At 37.5% G+C, this 16,785-nt stretch overlaps 1 pseudogene; it reads right to left on the reverse strand.

Moving 5' to 3' along the window:
• LOC107567960 (cytosolic Fe-S cluster assembly factor nubp1-like) overlaps positions 1 to 14,872 on the reverse strand; it is a 31,409-nt pseudogene extending 16,537 nt beyond the window's left edge.
• Between the last annotated feature and the right edge of the window lie 1,913 nt (positions 14,873 to 16,785).

Consider the following 16,785-nt stretch of genomic DNA (forward strand, 5'->3'; position numbering starts at 1 on the left):
CTCGGGAAGAATGTCTCCAATCCAAAGAAGTGTGTTTTTGGTTGTAAGGGAAAGATAACTTTGTTCAGCTTCCTAAAGAACCCAGCGTTATGTAAACAGTGGATACAGTTTGTTTTTCTGGGGCAGCAATATAAAAAATATATACCACTTTCTGGGGCAGTTTCACAAGTGTGCTTGTTTACGAACGTTTTATAAACAAGGCCCAGTTCGATGCTGGATTTGGCACATCGTTTGATACTGAAAGATGGAGCAGTCCCAGCTATAAAAAGATCCCGGTCATGATTCAGAACTGCAGACGGTATGTGAAACGGCATCAAATGTCTGTTTTGTTGCCATTCGCCGCTCAAGTGCTTGTCACTCTTTAACTCCGCCCATGGCACGCCTCCAGGAGCTCGGCTTTTTCCGGAGAGAATCATAAAGCTGTATCTTTCTTTTATAAATATGATAAAACTAAAGACTTTTTGGAGATATGAAGGATGCAGTACTACTCTATAGGTACTCAAGATTAACATGAGATTGGGTGAAACTGTGTGTGTTTTATGCCCCCTTTAATATCCTAATGATTTTTGGCATAAAAGAAAAATTGATAATTTTGACCCATACAATGTTTTTTTGGCTATTGCTACAAATATACCCCAGCGACTTAAGACTGGTTTTGTGCTCCAGGGTCAACGATATTTTGTTCCCCAGCACTAAAAATTTACTGATCAGTAACACTGTCAATCTCTCACTCATCTAACTCATTAATAATTAACAAATTCTACTTTGTTCTTGGTTTGGACAGAAATTCAAACCAAGTTTCATGACGTTTTAGCTGTTTAGATCGTCAGGGCTGTTCAATGTGTCTTTAACAAGTGCCTATTCATCAGGTGCCTGAATTCCCCTAGAACTCTGAAGTAGAGCATTCTGGGTAGAATTCAAATAGGTCATATGGTTTTGTGGGATTGTGCAGGCTGTCCCACTTGACCTTCACTATCAGGGGTGCAAGTGAACAGATTTCTAGATTCAAAAATGACTGCTGTGCAGTCAGGTAACACATTATGTCACACTTTTGCCATGTTTGGCTTCCGATACAACTCACAGCTAAATAAGACTGCATGACTTTGAGGAAGGCAATTTAAACTACTTAATAAAATGAAAATGTTAATATTCCTGATGTGTACAACAGAAGACAGGGCTAAAATAAAGTACCAACCATTCTTTTTAGGGCCTCTCCAAATAACAGCATCATCTGGACTACTGAGCAGGAAGCCGATGGACATGACGGCCAAGTTGTCCTCAACATACTAGACAGAGAGAATATATCTGTATGACAAATGCTTGAGAAATACAAATCAAAAGAAAAGATATGTAAAAGATCTCACCACTGGGGACCAGCCTGAGCCGCTCTGATGAACCTACAGAGAAAAGAAGCAAAGAATGAGATTCCCAATCAGCATTCTGACACAAGCAAGAAGCACAATGAAACCAGAGATATATGACATACCCGCTCCCCCTCTAACCCCATTATTTTTGGTATAGATGGCCCACAGATGTCTACATCTAGCAGTGCAACCTGGAAGAGGAAAGGAAAAAAAATCAAGCACAAAAACGGGTACAAGGATGTTTAATAAGGATATGGATTATTAAGGGTGTGCCTTTTACCCAGACATTGAACGTCTGTGTAAAGCAATATTAAATGTTTTTTGTAACGTCACAAAAAATTTGTTTTTAACTACCCAGCCAAATTTGAATAAAGAAAAAAAGGCAAGTAAATAAAATAAGTTATCAAAATCACTGAAACCACGCCCACTCGCAGGAAAGCTGCCACCTCTCTTGACTGTTAAATACAGCTACAACCTGAATGGATGCTCCCTCTAGCAGCTTAATTGGATTTACACAGCCATACATGAAATATGCATTTACGTGATTTCGGCATAGCTAGCTAACGAACTGAAGGCTGACAGTGACTCGCTTTTGAGCGGGTGAACCACCGATGCTAATGCGCTCTCTAGTTATTATAGTGTTAGGGGAAGGCCCATGCTCAGTGGCTCCAGTGCATCAGTGAGACATCATTTCAGGCTCGCCGAAAAAAATCCCGAACAACGGTTTAACGGTTTAACTACACAATACAGTACTACATAGTTCACACTCACTGTCTTTGTAATGTGTTTTCAGCAATACATTTCTAACATTTTTAATATGTTTAGAAACAAATTTTCTGAATTGCCTTTACATGGACTTTAATAATAAAGTCGAACAATTTCGACTTAACAGAATTTACAGAATTAAACAGCAAAACAAAACGAAGCAAAAAACAAAGCCAAACAGTTGGGATTTAAATTTTCTTAAGGCAAATGAAAATTGCACCACCGCAATACAATGAAGTTAACACAAGATGTCAGCATGGCATAGCTTAGCGAGTCAGCAAATCACACAGACACGCATACAGCTTCAGTCTGACCAGCACTGACTCAGTCATTACATAAGGCCATAACTTCAGTTCCAGCTCTATACACACAGACCCCATAACCACCTCCAACACACCTTTGGGCTATTTAAACTCATCTCTGAATGTCACTTCTACCCTGCTGTGATCGGGAAACATAACCTTTCCATTGCTTATGTGACATGAATGAAAACATCACGTCTGTGGTCTCATTTCTGAGTGTACAGCCTTGATTTGGTGTGGGTTGAGTGTATACAAGACCTAATAGTTATATATGAACTCTGGGCCAGACATGCATGACATAAGAACAGGTGCTAAATATGAGTTAGCGTGCGTGGCAACAGATCCAAGAACACTTCTACTAGAGCAGACCTGGGAATTAAATGTATTGGAATTCCAAACTGTTCATTAAAAGTAATTATACAGCAAACACAACTATCTGAGTTTGCCAACAGACTGGATCACATTGTACCAAAAGCACAATAGAACCAGAATCATTATAAATGTAAAAAATAAGTATCTATCTATCTATCTATCTATCTATCTATCTATCTATCTATCTATCTATCTATCTATCACTGCAAACACCTCAACAGGGCCTCACAGAAACAGATGCAAATGTCATTAGGGCACGAGGGGGAAAAAAACCCTGGAAATCTTTTAGAGGCCTGGCTTTTGTATAGAAGATCATCAAAACTCTTTTTCTTCTCTTACAATAGACCCCCGAGAGCTGCTGCATGCTCACTGGTTTATACTGCAGCATATGTTTAGATAATCACACCAGAGTAAGAGTTTGTTAGTGTGACTGATCTGTGGACATGATAGGAACTGATAAAAATTCCAGATGTGCTGATGATTTGACTTTTTGGATCCATGAAAGCCCTTTCTTTTGATGCAACAAAGACATGACATGCACCTAAATGGATCAGAAATATAAACAATGATGTTATTACAAGCACTTGTTTAAAATGTAAAATGCATTTGGTTTAAAAATAAATATAGAGTCAAATTAAATGTATGACCTTCTTGCCCCTGGCTTGTGTTAAATGTTATTTGTCGACGGCTGAATTAAGAAGCACGCCCTTAAAACACACCCTTTGTAGGGTCAGACTGTTTATTTCTCCCTCCCTGTTCTTCTGCTTCCTGAAGGAAATGTACTAAAAGCAAACTTTGGAGTGAAAGCTGCAAACGAGGAGGAGCACAGAACACCACTTAATAGTCCCATAGGAATCGAGCAGGTTCCCTCGCTCTCCCTTTTGCGCTCTCTCAGGAAACGGATGCTCAGTGAGCAGGGTTGTAGGGAGGCTAAGACTATAGTGGTAAAAATCTTCCAGATTCTTCCACCGAGCTAAAGGGGAAGTCACACCACTTCCTCCCAGAGTCTGAATACTTTTCTTCTGGCAACTGCTCTTCTTTTCCAGTACTTCCCTATTTCTTGGGCTAGAAACACAAATGTACGTGCTTCTGTGTCTTATTTGGCCTTCTTAAATCAATGTCTGAAACCCTCAGGGCTCATCAAATATATGATAAGCGAGGAGTGGAAAAGCACATCTTAACCTTACAAAAATGTAAGGAATCCCACAGACCTCTTGAGAGAATACGGAACATCCACAAACGGCCTGTTTGGGACCAGAAGCAGATTTTGCTTATACACTCCTCCTAGAAAAGCAAAGAGACATTAGCCTTGCTTTCATTCAAATTCTGAATTTAATTTATCAAAAAAATAAATAAAAACCCAAACCTTTTTTAATTACATCCCATGTTTAAAAAAAAAAAAAAAAAACATTTCCGTCACACACTTGAGGTATTCGGCCAATTACAACGCACTGGATAGCTGGCCAATCAGAGCACACCTTGCTTTTCAGAACGAAGAGATTTGTAAAAATCGTCGCATTTCAGAAAGGCGTGGCAGAGAGGAGCAACAATAACGTACAGTATGTGGAAAATAATGTGTTTTTTGAACCTTAAACTGCATAAACACATTTCATTACACCAAATACACAAAATAATGTTCTTTTTAGCAACGTCATATGACCCCTTTAAGTTATACTACATGTAAAGCTTTCCAGAATTTCAAAATAAATATATACCTTCTTAATACTTGACTATGCAGAGAAAAAAGGATCAGAAGTACAAATGTACAATGTTCATCTCCAATAAAGGATACCCCAATTATCGCAACAATTGTATAACAATATTTGGATGGAAACCTAGCTAATGACTAATGAGTGCTGAATAGTTGACCGTTTTAATTTTTTTAAATATATATAAGTTTGTTCACTTCTGGGCTTTTTGGACTCATAAACCAAATGTTGTTGGTTCGAGGCCCAAAAGGAGGGATTCCCAAATCATACACAGACCTTCTGGTGACTGGCACATCACCATAAATGAACACCTAAAAACTGACCAAATTTGCCTTCCAATTAAGTTCACATGCTATTAATGGAAAACAAAACATTCAAAACAACAACAATACTGTTGAAGAACTGGCTTTTTAACTGCCCAGCTGCAGGCAATTATTCTCAACCATCAAAACAAGTGGCTGCTATATTCATCAGGATTCTGCAGACAGCTACTAAACCACCAGCATTTCCTTAGAAAGCAGCTTGGGACACACAAGAAAAATGAGAAAAAGTTTAAGATATAGGCACAGCTCTCTCATAAAGGGTATTTATCCTCTGTTAAGGAGGAGGAGGAGGAGGAGGAGGACAGAGTTCATCCAAAGGCAAATTCTTTCTTATATCTTATTTCTTCACACGTCTAGAGACAAGTTATGAAAATATGTCACCATATCTCTACAGACCAACAGAAAGAGATTTAATAGAAATGTCTGAGAAAAAAATCAAAACAGCCAGAGATTTTAAAGAAAGAAAAAAAGTGTGGCTTCCATTCTGAGAACCAAAAAAGGGTGTTTGCAACAGCCTAAAGCACTTAAAATGGAAGAAGAACAAGACATTCTTGGGTCAAACAAGTCTCTTCCCAGATTGAGCTGGGCGGATTATTCCCCTGTAATCAAAACTATGAGACAGACTTCATATGGAAACAAAAAACCTCACAATTGTTCAAAAGCACATCTGTTACAGCCTTTGTGTTTTGGTACAAACATGTGTAATATATAATCATTTGATAATAAAATTATGTTGCATCACAATTTAATTCAGTTTCAGCATTAAGTATAAATATAAAACTAAACATTGTGTATTTCAGCAAAATGTGTGAACCGCATCTGATTACACTAGAGCAGGTTTATCCAGTTATCACCATTAACTCACAAACTTTCTCATTAACTGCTACATAATGCTTGTCATTATGCTGTAGTGATGACCTCATCCCCTTACCGCTCCAGTTACTGTGAGTGAATGTCGCACCTGTATATTACTCTACTTTTCCAACTCGCATGCACCTTCAGTCAAAGCCTGCAGCACTTAACCTACATTAAAATGTAAATTGAGTAAATTCATTACATAGATGCTTATTAGCAAGAAATGGGTCTAAGGGCAAACAATATGTTTACCATGATAATCAACACTGGGAAGCATTTTTGTAATTCATGATGGCGGTCTACAAAGTTTAAAGGGGTCATATGATGCGATTTCAATTTTTCCTTTCTCTTTGGAGTGTTACAAGGTCTTGGTGCATAAAGAAGATCTGTAAAGTTGCAAAGACTAAAGTCTCAAATCTAAAGAGATATTCTTTATAAAAGTTAAGAGTTAACCACTCCTACCTAAAACGGCTCGTTCTAACACGCCCCCACATAACTACATCACTGTGTGGGAAGATTTGCATAACGCCGCCCAAATGTTCACACAAAGAAAGAAGACATAACTTTTATTCTCGCTGTAGTATTGTTGCTGCCGCCATGTCGTGAAGGCGCTGTGTGTTTCTTTGTGAAAGCGAAACTACTTTGTTTGGCCTTCCAAAAGAGGACACCACTAGAAATCAGTGGTTAAGTTGTATTTACAACACTGTTCCAGAACAGTTCAACCCAAATATTCAGATGTGTGCAGCACATTTTGCGGAGGACAAGGACTGTTTTCTGAGAGAGTAGCCTACAATGCCAGTGTCGGTTTCTATAAAGTGGGGCAATTCCAACTTTGCAAGGACAGTCTGGCACTTCTGACACACAGTCTGTAAGTACGTTTTCATATGTAAAGGATTTGCCACCGATTATTCAAACGCGAGTTTTGAGCAGTGTAGAGTAACTGTTAGAGCTTGTTGTTTGTCGTTTCTCCGATCACAAATGCACACATGGTTTTATGTTTACGCAGCGCGATACGCAACGCAACGCGTAAAAAGACAGTATAAGTCATTATAATCAGTAATTATGTCTGAAAATAATTTCTGCTCAAAGCTGGCATGTTGTATGTCTGGCACCAATTCTTTTAATCCTAACTGATGCAGTGTGTAGCTTTTAATTTTTTTTTTAAAAAACAACTATGTTGGAAGACTCATCAGACTTAATTTAGCGAGCATGAGGAATCATTTTCTAGTGATGGGAAGTTCGGATCATTTTACCGACTCGGACATTTGAGTCTCGTTCAGCAAAATGAACGAATCTTTTTTCGAGTCATTTCATTCATTTTAGCAAAATATAATTAAAATGTTACGTGTCACTTCCCTAACAAATATACTAATTACGCAAACGTTGTTCACACTACAAACAAGACAAAACTATAATGCAATAAGAAACAGAAAAGATTAATTAATTGTTTAGTCTATGATTAGCTCACCTCACCTCTTATCTGACAAGTCTTCGGGTTTGAATCATTCATTCATCACGTGACAGCCCCATAAGCTAAACCTATGAAAGAGAATTGATTAGTTCACCTTTCAAGGTTTCAGGTTTGAGTCGTACATTCATCACGTGACAGCCCCATAACGACTCTGAAAAACCTGAAGACTCGAAACAGGTGAGTTAATTCCAGTACAGAACCTATAGGATGTTGCACATGCGCAACTGAACGAATCACTCCCTGAGACGACTCGTTCTTCCCGAGTAACATTAAAGATTCATTCAAAATGAACGACCCATCACTATCATTTACACAAATGAATTGGCCTTAAAGGGGTCATGATCTGCCTTTGTTTCATAATTTATAAGTAATAGGCTATTTTCTGTCCTGTTTTTGACCCGCCTCATCAAAACACTCTGTTTGAATAGGCGTGGCAGATTGTAGACTCAGAAGTAAACGCCCACTGTTATGATTGGCTAATAGTTGTGTATGTTTGACAGCGTACTGACGCAGTCTGGAAATTCATTAAATGAAGGTTATCATTTGGTTTCTGCATAGATCTACGTTTGCCTCTCTCGTTATTTACATTACATGTATGAATCGGTGGGCGGGGCTAAACAGGCAGTGATGTAGAAGCAGGCGTTGATCTTCTGTGGAGGCGGAGTTTATCCACACTATTACATCATAGAGTGGCACATTCCACAAACTGTCGTTTTGGCAGATTTTCGGATGATTTTATAGTACAATGACCTCTTACGTGTCCAAAGATCAGGGGAATTTTGATTTCTCAATTCATGACCATTTTAACCACACTGAAAATCTTGAAGCTGGAATCAACTTAACAGTGTGGTTTGACTCTCCTATAGTCAATACAAGATGTCTGCCAAAAATGAATGCAACTCTTGATGGAAATAAATGTTTGTTTGTTTTAAATGTTTTAAATGTTTTAAATGTTGATGTTGCATTATGTTGTCGAAACAATGCCACAACGAAAGCACAATGTTTTTAAAGCTAAAGGCGATCCAACAAAATGTTATGAGTTTGTGACTTTTTTTGGACAGGCAGTGTAAAGTTGACTCCAACACATCCCAAAGTTTTTCAATGGTTTTGGACAGTTTTTCACAATTTGAGCCTGATGAATCTTGGCATTGTCATCTTGGAATAAGGACATGGGTACATCTTCTGACATGGTTGTTTGAGAAATAAAAAGCTAAAATAAAACTCATCAGTTAGGGTTAAAATAATTGTTACCAAACATACAACATACCAGAAACACATTAATCACTGCAATAATGTTTCAACCCCAAAATCTTATGTACTGACTTATTTAAATCCAAACAGCAATTATTTTTTGGCCAGGCAGTGCATGCAAGATTTCTCTTTCTGTTCCATATCTAGTTCCCTCCATGTGAAATAAACTCCTTATGACTGACCATGTGTGTGCGTTGGATGCCTCTCTTATATGCTGAAGGCCACACTAGAGAAGCCTCTCAATGCTTTCCTCACTCCTTCAGTTCTCAGGAAGTGTGTACACAACACAATGTAAGGCATACAACAGGATGTTCTCACTCAAGCTCACAGCCCTTCCGGAATCAGAAGAGGGACTTTTGACACTGCAGATAAGAGGGAGCTATCAGCACACAGGCCTGAGTGGAAGGTGCTGTTTGGAGATCATACCGACACACACACAGGGTTTCAACTGTCAACAGCGTCAGCCAGGGTGACCATATTCTCACTCTCACCCAAGATGAGCACAAAAAAAAGAGACCACGTCAAAAAAAATTTTTAACATATATTTCACTACATATACCATGTGCTCGATAAATAAAAACAGTCCCTAGGGGAAAAAGAACAAAAATCAATAAAGAGAAAAATACACAGTTGCACAAACTGCCATCTTACAATGGAAAGAGAGTGAGATGTAAGAGAAAAAAGACATGACCCATAATTCCACAGTGAGACCTTTTAAAGCCACTTCTGAATACTGGAAGCGAAGAGCGTGCGACTCGATTCCTCTCAGCTTTTTAGATGTCTGCCAACAATGGAGCGCTTCACACTGTGGAAGTCCCCAAGCTGTGCGATTTAAATAGTTTGAGGGATTGAAGATTATTTCAGTCAGTGAGCTGCCAAAGGGTAAACAGCGGCCGCAGTCTGCACGCTGACTGCACTATTGTGACCGCAGTTTGTTGAGACGAGATCAATACAGCTCTCCCCAGTGCACTGGCTCAGAAAGAGTCCCAGTCAGAGCCGTGCTCTTCTCAATGAACCCGGTAAACACAGCTCTTTCTGCCGCAGAGCTCTACAATGCACTAAAAATAGCCAGCAGTCTCAGATGGAGAAACATTATTGTGAAGCGCTTGGCTCGGATGCTGATATACAAACAGAAGCTTTTCCTGTTCACTGCTCTCTTGTAGTGATTCATCCAAGTTCGAAAGCATAAGTCTTACATTTTCCTCGGCAGTTGGTTGGTTTTCCTATTCTGATTAATATGATAATGTTTTGCTAAAGGCACCGCACTTAAAATGTCTGATATGATTTCAGGATCTTTTCTGAGCGAGTTCGGAAATGTGATTTAACATTCACAGTGCTGTAAGGCAAAAACAATCCACTTGAACAACAAGCTTTGATGAAAATTAATCAAAATGAAGCGCTTTGTTAAAAAAAAGAATTCAATATGACAATATGAGCAAGGGCTTGCAGCACATCTAAATTAGTTGTGGCATTTCATATTCCAATGAGTGCAAAAAAGGCATTTTTAATCAAAAAGGGCAGGCCATGATTGAGTCTTGATAGAAAAACATTGACTGGTACCACATTAATAGCGAGACAAATATTGGACAGAACAATAGCTGTGTCTGATATCTAAACAATGCTAACTTTTCTGGCAGAGGAAGGAAGGCATCAAGGTATGCCAGAATCAGCATCCTTTCTACTAACACTATAATTTAGTCAGTTTAGTCAAAGGCAGTGCAAATATACCATTTGACACGCCACAGTCCTATGTGTAGGCCTAGTTGGCTGAAAAAATAAAAATGGCATTTGTTGTACATATTTTACTTCTATGAATCAATAGATTTTATTTATCTAATAAGCATCGTAATTAAAGAAGAAAAAAACTGGAAAGTTTTTACAATACATTTGATATTTGTGAAATATATTTGACAATATATTTGTGTGTGCATGTGAATTCAAATAAATGCTCAAAAGAGCATCATCAATATCAAAATTAGTGCTGTCAAACGATTAATCGCAATTAATCGCATCCAAAATAATAGTTTTTGTTTACATAATATATGTGTGTACACTGTGTATATTTAGTATGTACATATAAATACAAACACATGCATGTATATATTTAAGAAAAATATGTTGTTTATATATTAAATATATAATATAAGAATATAAATATATAAATGTATATACATGTAAATATTTTCTAAATATATACAGTATGTGTGTGTATTTATATATACACATAATAAATAGACACAGTACACATACATATATTATGTAAACAAAAACTTTTATTTTGGATGCGATTAATCATTTGACAGCACTAATCAAAATGTAAATAGACTAGCAAATAAATCAAAATCTGTTAAAATCTGAAGTCCAAAGCTGTACTAACCATCAAGTCAACACTTTAAATAAAACAACTGAACCAAGCTTAATGTGAACACTGACATAAATGTTTTCCTTCTGTGTAAGCTTCCAAGAATTTCTGGATAAACCAACCAACAACACATGATAAAAGAGGTCAACAAACTCATCTGCTACAAGACAGTACAAACAAAGTTATCCAATCATATTTGTATTTTTGTTTTAACAATTTTAATCATAAAAAGGAATACACTTATAGCTGTGTACAACCCTAACAATAAGAAAAGCATACAATTCTTTGTTAGCCAAATTAGTGATGCATTGTCTACTCTGAACAAAAAAATAGCTGAAATTATTCTAATAACCCCATTCAAAAGTTTAAGAACCCTTGGTTCTTAATACTGTGTGGTTACCTGGATGATCTACCACTGTTTTTTGTTTTGTGATGGTTGTTCATGAGTCCCTTGTTTGTTTAATCTGAACAGTTAAACTGAGCACTGTTCCTCAGAAAAATCCTCTGTGTTTTCCAGCATCTTTTGCATATTTGTACCCTTTCCAGCAGTGACTGTATGATTTTGAGATCCATCTTTTCACACTGAGGACAATTGAGGGACTCAAACACAACTATTAAAAAAGGTTCAAACATTCACTGATGCTCTAGAAGGAAATACGATGCATTAAGAATTTGAAGATCAAGGTAAATTGTACTTAATTTGTCTTCCTGGAAACATGCAAGTATCTTCTGTTGCTTCCGAAGGGCAGTACTAAACGGGAAAAAATTATATTTCAGCAAAATAAGAAAAATTGGGACATATTCATCCTGTTCATCCGGCTCTTAATGCATCGTGTTTCCTTCTAGAGCATCAGTGAAGGTTTGAGTCCCTCAATTGTCCTCAGTGTGAAAAGATGGATCTCAAAATCATACAGTCACTGCTGGAAAGGGTTCAAATATGCAAAAGATGCTGGAAAACTGAAGAATCTGCAGGACAGAGGATTTTTCTGAGGAACAGTGCTCAGTTTAACTGTTCAGAACAAACAAGGGACTCTTGAACAACCATCACAAAACAAAAAACAGTGGTAGATCATCCAGGTAACCACACACAGTATTAAGAACCAAGCGTTCCCAAACGTTTGAATGGGGTTATTTTAATAATTTCAGCAATTTTTTTGTCTTGTGGAGTAAATGTAAACATCTTTTATGTAAAATATCTTACTCAGGACAGTACTAAATAAAAAATAACAGGCATTTTGCATGATCTCTCTTATTTTGTTAAAATTATTCACATTTTCACAGATTCTGCAAGGGGTTCCCAAACTTTCGCATGCCACTATATATATATATATAATGCATGGCTAGCTGTGCTTGAAATCATTTTAGGAGGCCACCACCCGACACAAAGCGGAGTGCATTAAAATAGTTTAATGCACAGCTAGCCGTGCATTATCCTGCTTATACCACGATTATTTACCAGCATTGACAAGTTAAAGCTGGTAATGATGTTTGCAGTGCAATATTTGACCGGAAGGGTAAAAATGACGGTTATTTTTGTCTGTTATGGCTCATTAGTGCTAGCATTCTGCCCGCTTCAATTCAGACACAGAGATGAAATAGTGCAGTAAGACCACATATATTTGAATGAATTACACCATTTTTAAAATGAATAATCTATCGAGAGAGAGAGAGAGAGAGAGAGAGAGAGAGAGAGAGAGAGAGACGATAGCTGTGTGTGAATCACCTGCATCTGTGCGTCTCTCTCTACAAACAATGACGTTGTGTTTTGTTACTTAAAGGGGGCATTTGATGCGATTTTAATTTTTCCTTTCTCTTTGGAGTGTTACAAGCTGTTCGTGAATAGATAAGATCCCTAAAGTTGCAAAGACTAAAGTCTCAAACCCAAAGAGATATTCTTTATAAAAGTTAAGACTCGTCCACGCCCTCCTAAAACGCTTCGTTTAAACACGCCCCCACATGTCTACGTCACTGTGTGGGAAGATTTGCATAACGCCGCCCAAATGTTCACGCAAAGAAAGGCGGCGTAACTTTATTGTTGCTGCCACCGCCATGTTGTGAAGACGCTGTGTGTTTCGTTGCGAAAGTGAAACTACTTTGTTTGGCCTTCCAAAAGAGGACACGACTAGAAATCAGTGGTTAAGTTGTATTTACAACACTGTTCCAGAACACTTCAACCCAAATATTCAGATGTGTCCAGCGCAGTTTATGGAGGACTGTTTCCTGATCCTGCTAGAGTAGACTATAATGCCGGCTGTTCTGACTCACAGACTGAAAGTATGTTTTTATAATTAAAGAACGCATAGTCGTACAAATGCGAGTTTTGAGCAGTGTAGAGTAGTTCTAGCAACGTCATATGACCCCTTTAAAATACAGCGATGTTACCACCTTGTTGCTGAGAAATATAATGTAGCCTAGCCAGTCTCCAGACCTGAACCCAATAGAAAATCTATGGAGGGAGCTGAAACTCCGTGTTGCCCAGCGATAGCCCCAAAACCTGAAAGATCTGTGGAACACCTGTATGGAGGAGTGGGCCAAAATCCCTGCTGCAGTGTGTGCAAACCTGGTCAAGAACTACAGAAAACGTCTGACCTCTGTAATTGTAAACAAAGGTTTCTGTACCAAATATTAAGTTCTATTTTTCTATTGTATCAAATACTTATTTCATGCAATAAAATGGAAATTAATTATTTAAAAAGCATACAATGTGATTTTCTGGATTTTTTGGGGGATTCTGTCTGTCACAGTTGAGGTGTACCTACGATGAGAATTACAGATCTCTCCATTCTTTGTAAGTGGGAAAACTTGAAAAATCGGCAGTGTATCAAATACTTATTTGCCCCACAGTAGAATGGTGATTAAACTGACTTGTAGTATTCAAACAGACCATGGTACAAATAAATATATATATTACAGTTAACAAGTGATAACTGTATAAAACTACCGCAGTACTGCATTACTCAGTGTTTTGAAAAAAAATCTGCAGCATAGTACAGAGTTGCAGCATTCTTTGGTCTTACCTCTTTGGAGTCATCCCTAGCCAATGCATGAGACAAATGTGCGCTGAACGTGCTCTTCCCAACACCTCCTTTTCCAGACAAAACCAGAATCTTGTGCTTCACAGAGGTCAATTTCTGTCTGATTTCCTCTATGGCTGCAATGAGAGAAACAAAGTCACAGACTTCAGATTTAGATAGAGCCAACAGGCTATTTTAATAAAAAAAAGAACATTGTTGTACATTATCATCTGTTGACAAATCTAAAGTGTCATGGTATGACATGCCATCAACCTTGAATAACATTTAGAAACATTTCTATTTAATTTAATAATTTGTTCTTTCTTTATGAACATTCAATCCATCTTGGAGGAAACCGCTCACACAGAGTTGACTAATTTTAGCTGTGATATATTTATGTATGTACGCATGTATAAATACCTGGATCCGGAGCTTTGGCAGCACCAGATGCACATGTTTTGGTTTGGGCATCCTTGACATGCTGATGATTTACCAGCCTGGTCACTGCTTGTGCCCGGACAGTCTAGAGAGAATGACAACCGATTTAAGCAATTAAAAAACAGAAATGTATAGTGTGTATCTGAACAGATGCCTCTGTAAATTTTAGCCTCCCTTTTCTGACTTTAACCGAGATTAATACAATGAAAGGCAGGCGGACTTAGACATAAGTTGACTATGCCATTCAAAGATTCACCAGAACTAACTTCCCACACTTAGCTTGACAGCATATTGTTACTGTATTCATGGATGTTAACGTAAACAGTAATGTAAAGGTCTAGGCAGCAGTTGTGACAGACCCTCTGATATGACACATGTCATTTCCCAAGACATAAACATCAGAGAGGCACAGCGAAACGTGTCGAATATGTGTAGAGTTGGCGAAAGCGTCATTTAAACTGTACACAGATGGCAGCCTAGGAAACTGTGGGTTCTATACGCTTAGTGTGAAAATGTATTAACGTTCACAGAACTTACGTTCTGGTGCATCATTAGGAACGTCCGCCATCTTTCGAAACATACGCACTTCCCATAGACTGACACTGGTGCAATGACAATGAACATCCCCGGATAATGCTGGGTGTCGAAGGTTCCGCACAGTCACTCGTTAGGGCATTGCGGTCAATTTGGTTGGGCTCATAATTCATTTTGCAGACAGTGTGGCTTTGGTTTGTGTGGCGGTCAAAAGAAAAAAAAAATGTGTATATGTATATAGAAGGTAAATACTTTATGAGCAACATAGCAATTATCTCTTACTTTTAAACTGCTTTTTATTTCTTCTTTTATTGTTTTATGTGCCTATGTGTTTCCCCTAAAATGTTAAGGCCTGTTTGAATTATTTGACTATTTTAGATGCATTTATAATGATAAACTATAAATTGAACTCCAGATAAAAAGAAACTTTTGACTGTGTGTTCTCAAGTGACACTGTAGACCCCTTTACACCAAATAATCTTCACACAAAATATGTTTCATATTCTGTGGGTTTTTAGAATGTTATTTTTCGATTTATGAGTAAAATACATAAGTAATAAGACTTTCATATTCTGTTCAGTAATACCTCAACCATGAATTTAGCAACTTTTCAACAAACTGTTACATAAAGCCTACAGGGGTTTCTGATTCACTGATTCATCTCAAATTTATAGTCCTTGGCAGGTAACGTTAACATATAAACATAAAAATAAAGCTTATACAGCCTATATATAATAAACAATAAAAAAATCATATAAAATATTAATTTTGAATTTGTATTATTATTACAAATAATTATATTAAAATTAAAATAAATAAATAAAGCAGCTTTAAAACTCATGTGTGAGGTATGATTGTGTGTAATTTATGTTTTAGAACAGAGTGTGAACGTATTTTGGAGAAAGTTATTGAATGATATAACTGCAGGATTGTTTATTTAGGAAGTCCTTGACTCTTTTACTGACAGGTAGCTCTGGAATGCCTTTTATGAGGAACAACTTTCTCTCTGAATTACTTCTCACTTCTAGGTGGTAGGCAAACAGGTTTATTCAGATATTCTACAAAATGAACATATGCAACTCTAATAATTACCACTTTTTTTAATCAAGGCCTTGTTTAACTTTTTTTTTTAGTATGTGGCACATTTAAGTGAAGTGACGTGTGGTCAAGTATGGTGACCCATACTCAGAATTTGTGCTCTGCATTTAACCCATCTAAGTGCACACACACAACACACACACACACCGTGAACACACACCCGGAGCAGTGGGCAGTCAATGCTGTGGCGTCCGGGGAGCAGTTGGGGGTACGGTGCCTTGCTCAAGAGTCTAACCTCAGTCGTGGTATTGAAGGTGGAAGAGAATGCTGCTTGGAGATATATTGGTGTCATACAAAAATAAATAATGGTGAACTTCTGCCTACTTGAGCAAAGTGTATGAAAGGTCAACTGTAATAACTCTTGTGCAAATCAAAAGCAATGTCGCTCCGTGGCTACAAATTCCAAACATATTACCCCAGCCACAAGTTCTGATCTCAGATCTTCACACTCACTCAGCTGTTTTAGTTAAACAATGATTAAAAGGCAATTGCACCTCTCTGCCACCAAAGGGTTAACTCAAGTGTTTGTGCAGGGCTTTTGAGGAAGCAGAAATGACTTTCTGGCAACACTGGAGTTAGTTTCCTAGTCCCTCCCAAGGGCCATATCACTGTATACAGGATGGCTTTGTGCTTGAATTGCCCAGTTACGGATGTTTCTTTTTAAATGTCAGAGAGCGACATAAAAGGCAAAAGGTGATTGGCTGACTTCTGGCCATTTGTCATCCACAACTCTTACAAAGCTTTTGAGATTAACTCTCAAAATGAACTCTCAACTCTCAAGATGAACATCTAAGGCTCATGTTGTGGGGAAAAGGTGGCAAATTAAACTTCAAACTACATGAGTTAGGATGATTATTATATATATATATATATATATATATATATATATATATATATATATATATATTTTTTTTTTTTTTTTTTTTT

This window comes from Sinocyclocheilus grahami, unplaced genomic scaffold, assembly GCF_001515645.1.
Source record: "Sinocyclocheilus grahami isolate Dianchi unplaced genomic scaffold, SAMN03320097.WGS_v1.1 scaffold27.1, whole genome shotgun sequence".
NCBI classification, from domain to species: domain Eukaryota; kingdom Metazoa; phylum Chordata; class Actinopteri; order Cypriniformes; family Cyprinidae; genus Sinocyclocheilus; species Sinocyclocheilus grahami.